The sequence below is a fragment of the Nelumbo nucifera genome, chromosome 3 (assembly GCF_055504915.1).
Source record: "Nelumbo nucifera cultivar China Antique chromosome 3, China Antique-T2T, whole genome shotgun sequence".
NCBI lineage: Eukaryota > Viridiplantae > Streptophyta > Magnoliopsida > Proteales > Nelumbonaceae > Nelumbo > Nelumbo nucifera.
Genome location: NC_142651.1, coordinates 25,525,937 through 25,538,090, shown reverse-complemented (window position 1 = coordinate 25,538,090; position 12,154 = coordinate 25,525,937).

Below are 12,154 nucleotides of genomic sequence, written 5' to 3'. Positions count from 1 at the left end.
CCTGCCCCGCCACTAGAGTAGGCAGGAACTTACGGAGTGAGAGAGAAGGAGAGATGTCCATCCCGTGCATCGCACTCCGCTAGTATAGTTTTTATGTACCACTTTTATCGAAATTGTTGTTTCTAAATTTATATCATTTTGCAACAAAGTGACCTATCCGATTGACGGGTCAGATTTATTGCAAACTGCATCATTCATTCATTCACCTGAGCTTTTAATCCGGGAATATCGTTGAGCATATGTGGAAATTATTTTTGTGTGATAAGATATTAATTCGGTGATGACTGATGTCTTGCGAATTTCATTCGACAACTGCATGGTTTTCTCGGAGCAGTCCACATTTAAATTCTTTTTTTTTTTGTCCTTTTTTGGATACAAATGGAGGAGAGACACAAAAAAGGACAAAATCGGAAACTCGACGACGTGGGGTCAAAATTCTATGTATGTATTTTCGTCGGTTAGATGATGGCATGATGCTAAAAGGTTGGGACTGGGTCCCAGGGGCCACTCGGATCCAGCAAATGCATGGTTGATATAACATGGTCTCGGGACGGATCTCTTACTCACGACGATTGTACTCACGCGGTCACGCCTATCCCAGTCACACATGGAGAACATTCCGTTCTCTTAGAGGTGGCAATTTTCTCCGTCTCCGATGGATAATTTGGCTCCCTGACCGGATGGGGTCGGGTATAGGGGTACTTTGGTGGGGTCGAAGTTGGGGATAGGACTATCCCTAAATCCCCGATTGGGTTCGGGGATGGGGATGTCGGGGACAGGGATGGGGAATACAATCTCTACCCCGGCCCCGATTAATATATATATAATATTTATATTATTATTTTATATATTATATTATTATTCATTTTTTTAAAAGATTAAAACTTAAAAAACACTCAACACAGAACACTTCGAGTCTTCAATAGATAGAGAAGTGGAGAACTCTAAAATATGAACCCTAGTCTTCTTCTTCCTTTGTTTTTGCCGTCGATCACGGTCGCTGTTTCCACTCACCCGCTAGACATCGGACGTCGTCGGATGTCTATCGTTGCCGACTACCAGTCTACCACTTGATGAGGAGAAGTAAAAAGAGAGAAGATCTGAAATTCTGAATGGATTTCTCGATAGATAATTTGAAAGGATTTGTCTTGGCTCTTCTCTCAAGTGGGTTTATAGGGGCAAGCTAGTTTTATAATTAAAAAGAAAGGTCTTAGACGTGCTGTAGCTGCTTCTGGAGTTCGAGCGGGTGGGTTCATTTGATTTTTATCGACAAATGGTAGTGCTTTGGTGAGTTATTGATTTTCTGACATGGGTTTCTGTTGATTCTTTGTTTTTTTTTCCTATTTTCCTTTTTTCTAGTGGAGTTGGTGGTTATTCGTATCTTTTGGAGCCTCTATGGTGCCTATTCGTATATTTTGGAGCCTCTGTTGATTCTTTGTATATGCTCCAGTTGTTCTAGGACTAGGAGTTTGGATTTTGTAGTGACCCTTGGGGATTCGGGTCTCCGACGAGGAATTCATCCCCATTAGGGTCGGGGATGGAGGAGGATTCCTTTCCCCGATGGGGATCGGGGTCAGGGATGGGGAATGTAATCCCCGCCTCGTTGCCATTCCTACTCTTACATACTATTATGCATGGAGAGATGTTTCCATAGGAGATTTGGATTCGCCCATAACATGGTTAGTAACGTTTAACGACTTAAGATGACATAGCATAATATGTGCCAATCACTCAAGGTCCCAGCAATGTGATTAAATCATTCACACACATCAGTGGTAAATGGTTTTATTTTTTTGGAATATTTCTAAAATTACCCGTAAGGTTTAGGAAATTGACTAACTATACTCCTACTATTTCGATATTATCTTAAAGTACCCCTACTGTTTCTGACAATTGACTCACAGTTCCTTTCTCATTAAGTCTCCATCCTAGACCATTTACATGTGAATTAATGTGTTTTATTCAATTTAAGATTATACCCAAAATGCCCTTTCCAACGAAGATCACCATCCATTCTCCTCATTTCCGATCCCCTTCTCTCTCTAAAGAGGGCAAAATCAAAATGCATAGGTGGACTTCTCTTGTTTGAGTAACATAGTAAATACAGACAAAACCATAGAGGTGTTCTGCCAAAGCAATTCATACAGAACTGCATAGCACAACTGCACCACACCTCAAAGTCCTCAAAGTTTCTTGGGCAAGCTATAGGTCTTCTTAAGGAACTTTGTTGCTGCTTCATCATTTTGATAGCACAAGACACACGAGAGTTCAGTTGGACTCCATTGACCTGAAGTTGGCGGTAGTGGGAACTTGGATTTGGCAAAAGAGCCATATATTTCCAGTGTCACACGTTTGAAGCGCTCAATGAGGGTTTTTGAAAATTTAGCTATCAAATCAAGATCTACTTTAGTCAGTGCCCGTTCAAACGAATTGGGATTTTCTACCAACGAAACGCATTCCATCCCTCTGCCAATATCATCTCACACCGCACACCTTAACTTGAAACTGAGACCCACCATGTATGAGATGTGCCATGTAAGATGAAGTTGGTAGAGGTTTGGAATGTGTTTTATTGGTGGGTGATCCAGTTTTCGTTCGAACAGCCTTTACAGCTTTGCATTGGGAACATCTCTGCACTTCTATTCTTTATTTCATGGGAAGATATTCCCAATGTAAAGCTATAATAGGTGTTCAAACGGGCTTTGCACTTACTGAATCATGGTAACCCAGCCCCATTGGACCAGAACAAATCTTTAAGTGCTTTGAAATCATCCTCAATTATTTGAGAATGTCTCAAGGAAAATGCACGAGAAGGGCCTCCGGCAAGAAGCACCACAAGAAGCCCTCAAATGAAGCTTTCGTTATTTCAATAATCACACGGGTGCGAACCCTGTTATGAACTCTTTCTGCTATGATCTCTAAGTTTTGCTCAAGTTCCTAAAGTAGAGGTTCAATCCTTGAGGATACTGGTTCCCCAACATCAAATCAGGGAGCAACGTAGGATGCATTGGTATTGGTAGCTGAAAGAATGCATATAAAGTCTCATCTATAATTCGTAGGATTTCAATGGTAGACGGAGCAAATCTCTCTTTAATTGCCCTTGGGTTCTAGACCTACAAAGGGGGTTCAACTATGATATGGAAAAGATATGATATCTGAAAAACTTTTGATCAATTAAATGGAATCATAAATGTGGTAGCCAATCAGGTGTTATTAATCAAAATTCATGTGAATTTTGATTGGTCAAAACTCTTCCCATACCATATCAAAATTCATGAGTGGATTTATAAATTCATCCTCAACAACAGATGTAGAAAGTGGTAGTATACACAACAACAATAATAGGTATGTTTCATTGAACCCTAGAGATGGGTTCTTTGGCAGGAATGGCAATGGGGCAGGGCGAGGATAACGGGGATAAGGTTATCCCCATCCCCACGGGGATTTCCATTCTTTGTGATTTTTTATAAGGTTAACCATTTTGTTTTTATTTTTTATTTTATTTAAAAAATAAAAATAAAATAATCAAAATTTACAATCCTATTAGAAAATATTCAAACATATTCAATCATATTTTTAAAATATTAATATATAAGTGTATGTGTACATATATACATATATAACGTATGCAAACCTATATACATATATAACGTATGCAAACCTATATACATATGTATTAGTGGGGATCCCATGGGGTGGGAATCAGGATCCCCGTAGGGCAGGGAATGCTCTTTCCGTCTCCATCTCATCCCTATTAACAGGGACGAAAATTTTCCCATCCCCATCTCCGTGAAGGAAAAATCATTCCCATCCCGCCCCGTTCAGGACAGATCCCCACGGGGATAAGGAAAATGAGAAAAATTGCCATCCTTAATTTTTGGAAAATATGCAAATCTTCAACAGCAACAGCAAATCCTGCAAGATGGTTATTTTGTAAAGGCTGCAAATATTCACCAGGTCCGCTTTCAGCTCAATAACTCAAAGTACTTGTACTTGGCACATGTTCAGGAAGCATTTGAACGAGATCTGCAGCATCAGAACGAGGAAGACTGATCCACCCAAACAGAAGCTCCATAAGTCCAATCAGTGGGAGGACGAGAATGGTTGTGCTTCTTTACAGAAACAGCCTCTGCACAATCTCGACATACTCGAATTCGGTATGTTAATGTTAACGTTTGTCTAGGTTCCCTGCCCAACCACAGGAAGGTTGGGATTTCGGCAACTATTCCGGTGGGTGCATGAGAATCATTGCAAATAACGAGGTAGGGAATAAGATTCTGCCCCTTTTAACATATTGAATGTAAAAGAAGCAGAGGCTTTGAAGTTTGAAGCTAAGAGGCAGAGTGCACTTGCACGCGTCTGATGGCCTCAAATTAAAGAAAAAAAGGGATCGATGGTGCTGTTGGCATACAACCATGAAGAAATGAGAAGGTGGGATGATTCTACAAGGAACAATGACAAAAGAAACCATACAACACTGAGCATCTAGTGTGGTAGCCAAATGGCCCAAGCCAAGATGGAGAAGCAGAGCAAGAAAGCTCGTCTTCTACAATGGGAACAACGGTGACCAACGCTCTTGATCGTCAGTTTTCTTGTAGACAACAACGACTAAAACCTCAATGTTCCATATTGTCTCATTTTTAATAAGACATCAAAAGTTTCATTTTGAAAATTTAAAGAAGAATGATGAACAAAATAATCTTTTTAAACTTTTCATTAATAATTAATCAATTTCCTAAGCCTTAGCGGCAGTTTAAGAAATTTACCCTTTTTCTTCGTCAAAGTAATCAGGTGTAGATGATTGATGACATCTGAAGCAAAAAAAAAAAGACCGGATCACCGGAATTCCCTTTAACCATACAAAACTAATGAACTGGAACCTGTTCAAGCCGAACCATTAACTGGAATCTGTTCAAGCTGAACCATTAATTGAACCGGAATAACCTGGAACTAGGCCCCTTTTAGGCTTAATTCTCGGTTTAGTTTTCAAAACATTCAGTTAGAAATGCTAGCGACCTTAAATCACAAAAAAAGGGAATTTCAGCTCTAATAAGCTTGAACTTTGTAATAAAAATGTTCGTTTTGACCCTAAAGAATAAATCAAGTCATTTTTGACCCAGACTTTGATACAGAGACCATTTCTAGGCAAAAATAGATGACATTGAAATATCCATTAGACAATGTTATACAGCACTGATAAAGTTTCGAGCTAAAGTTTGAAAACGCGACAATTTAATAAAGTTAATTAAGTAAATTACTTCAACGTCTAATTAAATGGCCATAAAGTAAAATTGAATTTTAATTTTCTTAATTAATTAATACAATAAATCAGTTAAATGACTATAAAGTATTTAATTTATTTTATTAAATTAAATAAATTACACTAATTAAGATAATTACGTAAATTAAGTAATTAAATTAATTAAGCAAACAAAGTTAACTAAATAAATTAAATTAACAAAACTAATCAATCTAAATAAGTAAGTTAAGTTGGCCATCAGTTTATAGGTTAACATTTTGGTCATACAGTTTGAATGGATCAAACCATGATATTTAAAAAATATATAATTAAAAAAATGTCTCGAAAACCATTTATTAGATCAAACAATTTAGTAGTTCAACCGTCTAGGACAACGGTTTGTTAACTAAGTTAATGTTTTTTTTTTTTGAAAAATTTTTAGCCAAGTATAAAATGGAATTAGACAATTGACTGGTTTATAGGTCGAATGGTTCGACCGCCTTAATATAAAATGGAACTAGACAATTGACCATTGACCAATTCCTGAATTGAACAGTTTGACTGCCCGAAAATTTTAAATTATTCAAACCGCTAAACTGTTCAATCATATTGGGTCCTACTTTTTACCTTTAGGCTATATTTGGTTTGAAGGAAAATGTAGGAAAAGGAAGGAAAAGGTAAAACACTTTCATAACTCTTGTATTGATTTCCATGTCTTCCCCTTCCTTTGACTATCTTTTCCTTCAAACCAAACATAACCTCAGGTTTTTGCATACTAGTATATCCCAAAAAAGAAATTGGTATATGGTCCCATACTCCCATTGTCCCAATATAAACATGTCCCATCATGATTTAATCTCAATCATATGTGGTATTCATTGATGGATAGAATCGATAGATATGAGGGCTATACTATACAGATGATGTTGGAAGCACTTTGGAACATATCTTCTTCAGAGCGGAAACTTCTCCAAGGATAGTGGATGAGATATTTTTCATGTGTGGCTGGGATAGACGTTGGCAGAGTTCCAGTGGGCAGGAGAACCAGACTGAGGATAGTGAGTCAATCATGAAACGCTATGGCATATACGGATCCTTCGTGGACATGGTGTATTCTAAATTTCTAATAGATCAAATATGGCGGGTGGAATAGTAGAGAATTGAAAGTGACATTGTGACAGCTTTAATTATTGGTTGATCGCTTCTTGCATGACTACGTGGGCTGTTGTGACAGTTTTTGGGTTGAGAACATTTTGTGCAGTTTAACTATTCACGCTTATGTTTTGGTTTTTAGTAAAAATAAGAGAAAATTCTCAATAGGTACTCTGTATTTTAGGCTGAATGCAATTTAGTGACTGAACTTTAAAATGCGACAATGTACTACTCGAATTTTCATTTTGTGACGATTTAATACCTAGCGTTAACTCACGTCAAGTGTCGTGAAAAAAGACACAATGCTAATTTTCTTTATCAACCTTCGGTTAATAGGTCATCCCAAAGTTGCTAAGCCCGTTCCCTCAACTATGTCCACCAGCCCATCCTTTCCAACATTGACAACCTTTCATTCAAGCACCCCTTCCGGTTCCAAACGGCATGAAATGTAAATACCGGCCCCTTACATCCATTGAATTCCACCCGTTCTTGTCTGAAGGCATGAATATCCTTGACCCTGAGCCACCAAGAAAATCTTGGAGGAGAAGAACCACGAGGTCCTCTTCCAAGCTGGTTATTTCCTCTATTTCCGCTAGTTGCAGCTATCGTGCCACTAGACTAGAATTCTCAAACTGAAATTTACCAATTGCTACCACTAACAGCTAGCTACTGGCCGGTCTCATTTAGAGAAATCTGACCCTTCTGCTGGTTTGCTCTTAGCGTCCTAGCTACTACTCTGCTCCTACCAAGAAACTCCTAGTCCTCCACCAAATCAAATTTGCTTTCATGGAAAGTTGAGGCCAACGAGAAGTGAAGAGAGAAGAATAAGAATTGCATTAAATGCTGTAAAATGCCAACTTTTTTTCGATTTTCTTTAATAATTTTTATTGGGTGTAGAAGAATAAGAATTGCAGGAATGTTATAGCCTTTGCCTCTGAAAGAATAAAAAGGGAAACACAGACAGAAACGGAGGAAGAGAGAGTTTGAGACATTCAAATCGTTAATGGAGTAGTCGTTGTTGTTTTCTGCCTGTTGTTTTGAGGTGGGTTTGTTTTAATGGGCAATGTAACTGATAGCGTTGCTGCAAGATTCACATTTTTTCCCCCAGACCCACCAACCTATGATGTGCGCAGAGAAGAAAATGGGAGGCTTCTGTTGTCTGGACTTTCGGGTGAGAAGTTCCGAAGCTTCTTCCTTGGTAATTCCTTTGAGCGTCATGTGTACTCCATTGATGGAGTTCACCGAGCTTCCTTTGCTCCCTTACGACCCTCTTGTCCGCAGTCGTTGTAAGCTGTTTTGAACCCTTAAGCACATGTTGATTACCAATCACGGCTCTGGGTTTGTCCGTTTTGTTATCAGAATAATCCATTTCCTCGCTCTTATGTTGGGATTGGAGAGAACGATCTCCCTGCCGAGCTTTTCCCGACTTACAGCATAGTTGAATACCATCATGGCCGAAAGGGCTTGGGCCTTGATTCAAATATCAATTCGAACGCTATTTGGGGTGGCAACAGGCTATCTTCTTCGTCACTATCATCTTTGATGTCGTCGTTCTACCCATCAATTTGAGTGGGTTCCTTTCCGGGGACCCAGTTGCAGCCTGGTAAAAGTCGAGGCTTGTGAATCACGGAGTGAAGGCTCGACTCATAGCCGATGCTCATCGCTACATTCTTCGACATGCCGCTCCACGAAAAGCAGAGGATTCAGAGGAAGCCCGGCGAGAGCTATGGATATGCTAGTAGCTTTACTGGCCGGTTCTCCTTCAAACTCCTCTAGAAAGAGACCCTTTCCTTCGGCTATTCAGCTCACCAACAACCACACAAAACCGTGGAAGAATATTTCCTCAACGTCTTCGGTGAAGGTTTCAGGGAATTTGGGTCATAGTGGCGGTTACGGTGGTGAACTGATAACTAACGGATTTGGACTCTGTTTCATTTTCTTGAGAAAGGAGATGATGAACAATGCATTTTATTTTCAAGGGTAGTTTTGATGATAGCTACTACATTGTCGCATTTCGAAAGTTCCAGTACTAGATTGTCGCGTTTTAGAGTTCAGGTACTAAATTGGCATTCAGCCTAAGGGTACCTACCGGGAATTTACCCTAAAAAATAAATTAAGATGTAATTACTAATTTACCCATTCTCACTGTAACATGGCATTCCTAGAAATTCTCTCAACAACATAGACTATTGGCCCCCAATAGCAAAAGTTTTTCCGATAAATTGTATGCTAAAGAAAAGGACAAAAACGAAACTTCTAATAGCCATTAATATTATCGGCTTACTACTTCATGACTGATGTCTGCTGGACTTTGGCCTTGGATTAATTTTGGTTCAACTGAACTGGTCTGACGATCTTACCCAATTGGGTTGACCGTAGTAAGCCACTTTGGTCTGACCCAAATGCCATTGTGTTTACATTATAACCATCATCTTTACGGAATTTCAATGTTTTAAAAAATGACCCGGAATCAGAACCATTTTGGCCACCGATTTTTAGGTCAACAATTTAATCATCTAGTTTGAACGAATGACCTATTATGAAAAAAATTAAAAAATAAAATAAATAATTAAAATAAAAAATGTTGAATAGATCGATGGTTTGACCACTCGGGTCAATGGATCGTTGACTGATTCAACATTTTTTTGCTAGAAACCAAGTTTGGGGTAAAATAGAACTGATTGCTTGGACAAGTTCTGGGCCAAATAGTCCGACCGTACAAGTCACTAATGCTTCTAAAACCATGGGAATTTCCATTTCAAGTAGTGGGTCCAATCTATGATGTGGAAAAGATATGGTAAAAACCCACCCATTAATTTTGATAAATAACACCTGATTGGCTACCATGTTTATAATTCCAATTAACTAGTCAAAAGACTTTCAAATATCATATATTTTCCATATCATAGTGGAACAAGATACTCGATTAGGGGTGGATTCGAGCCGAGCCGAATACTACCAAGCTCGAGCTCGACTCGAGACTGTTCTACAAGGCACGAGCTCGAGGTTGGTTCGAGCCAGAACCTTGAGCTCGAGCTCAGCTCAAGTAAAAAATTCATAAGCTCGAGCTCGATTCTAAGAAAAAATATTTTATAAAAGTAAAAAATTATATATAAAAATATTTTTATTTGATATTAAAATTTAAGAATTATAATAATTAATAATTATAGTAGGCTCGAGTTCGACACGTTTAATAATTGAGCCAATGAATTGGGATCGCTCAAGCTCGAGCTTATTGCCACCCCTAACCAAGGATTTAAATATCGATACGATACATCCGATACGGGGCGTATCGTATCGGTATCGGTTAGAGGGGATACGGGATACACTACGAATAAACTCGTATCCCCTTAATTGCGCGTATCGGAGCGATACGCCATCATATCAGTCCGTATCATGATGTATCGGAGCGATACGCACCGATACGGCTGATACAGATCGGCGTTTTCTCGCGCACGCGTTTATTTCCAAAAAGTTGCACCTAGCATGAATCGAACACAAACCTTCCCGTGCCAAAGCTTTAAACACCTACTTGAACGATTAAGCCACTTTTCATCTTATAAAGTTTAATAAAATAAAATAATTTCTTTCTATTCTAGTGTCCACATGTAATGCAAAAAAAGTTACATTTTTGTTTAACAATTCCATCAAATAAAAAAATAATATTCAAAACTAATATTTTATAAACTAATAGAATAAATAATTTCTTAAATCCACATTTATATCAAAAATTTGTTTAATCTCAAGGAATTTATACGAAAAAGATATTAATAATAGAATAATTATTTTAGTACTTAATATTTATAAATTTGAACATGACATGTAACTTAAAATATTATAAATTATTAATTAATATTTTAATTTGAACTAAATAAAAGTATATATATTATTTATAAAAATAAAAATTATTATTTACAAAAACCTCGAGAATATAATATAAATTGAATTTGTCAAATCTATTAATCTACATTTATATCAAAAAATGATTTTTTATCTCAAAATTTATGGAAATAAAAATATTAATAACGGAATAATTATTTTAGTAGCTAAAAATTGTGAATTTGCATATGATGTGTATCTTAGAAAATTTAATATATTTGATATATTTTAGGTTAATATTATATGTTATTATAAATTTTATATTATATTTTAATTACACTTTATAATAACATGTTTATTGTTTACAAAAATAAAAATATTGTTAACTAAACATTTGAGAATTAATTTTTAGTTGATTTTTAATTAATATTAAAAATTAAAAATAGTGAAATAGAAAATAATCAACATAATAATTCACATATAAAAGTTGCATATGTTTTGTGCCTTGAAATTCAATAGAAAATAAAATAATAATAGCTTTGTGCATGTATTAATATTATATATATATATATATATATATATATATATATATATATATATATATATATATATATTATGTTCCTGGATTCTTGGTTGATACAATATCAATAAAATGTATATTTCTTCACATATACCTTTACAATATACATTTTCTATGTATCTATATATTAATTATAGCTATTTTGGTCTTAAAAATAATGTTATTATATTTATAAAATTTATATGCATTTTTTGGTGTATTCATATTTTTTCATCTGTATCCATGCATTTGCAAAGCATATCTGTATCCAAGTGGTCCAATACAATATCCGATACCGATAATTTAATCCTTACCCCAAAATCGATGGTAGAGAAGAAACCTTCATAGTTCTTTCATACGAGCTTGATGAGGAATTGAGGATGCTTGTAAGTTGTAACCGCTCCGTTAACTGTTATGTGCCTGTCATCGAGAGTTGTGAGAATTAACGTAGGTTAGTTGACGGTTTGGTCTTGATATGGAAACTTGCCAACGGCCAACCGTCTCACCTATACCCATAATTTCATCTGCTGACGGTTGGTTGATTCCTTGAAGAACTAAAAAATTTGGCTTTGCCTTAAAAAAAAAAAAAAACATTTTGCTTCAAAAAAGAATTGTTTTGGGCTTACAAACACATCCTTCAAACGAATTATGTATCTTTAGCTATTTGATTGCGATTTTGCGAGTCCAGAACTAGTTCAATGAACACTTAGTATTCTGACAACTGTAACAAAAATTAGTTTTTAATATCTTTTAAGGATAGATTGAGGTATTTTAAGGAATGCAAATGGATCCGATCGGATCAGATTCGAATCAGAGTATATTTGGATTTGATCTGACACTGTTTATATCGGATCTAATCCAATCCAAATATCTGATCGGATTTGATAGGACTCGATTTGAATTTGAATTTTGTTAATAAGTCAAATCTTCGAATCTGATCCAATCTGACTTGTTTTCTTTAAAAATTAATAAATTATTAAAATATACTAATTTAAATAAAGTAAAAACAAAAAATACAAGGATTTTTTAATTACTTTCATCATATATATACATGTTTTTTATAAAAAAAATAAATAATATAATAAATTTATAAAAATATATTTATAAATAAATAAATAACATATATATATATATTTACATTTATATTTATAAATATATGATATGTATCGGATTGGATAGGGTGTGATCCGAATCCGATCCAATTTCTGATTAGATCCTATTATCTGATCAGATCCGAACAATGGTGATCCAAATTCGACCAAATAGGATTGGAACTCAAATCAGATAAAATCATGATCCGATCCGTTTGCACCCCTAGTGAGTAGGTAGAAAAAAAGTGAGTAGAAAAATTGGATTCCCTAGGCAAAACCACACTCCCGAGCAAA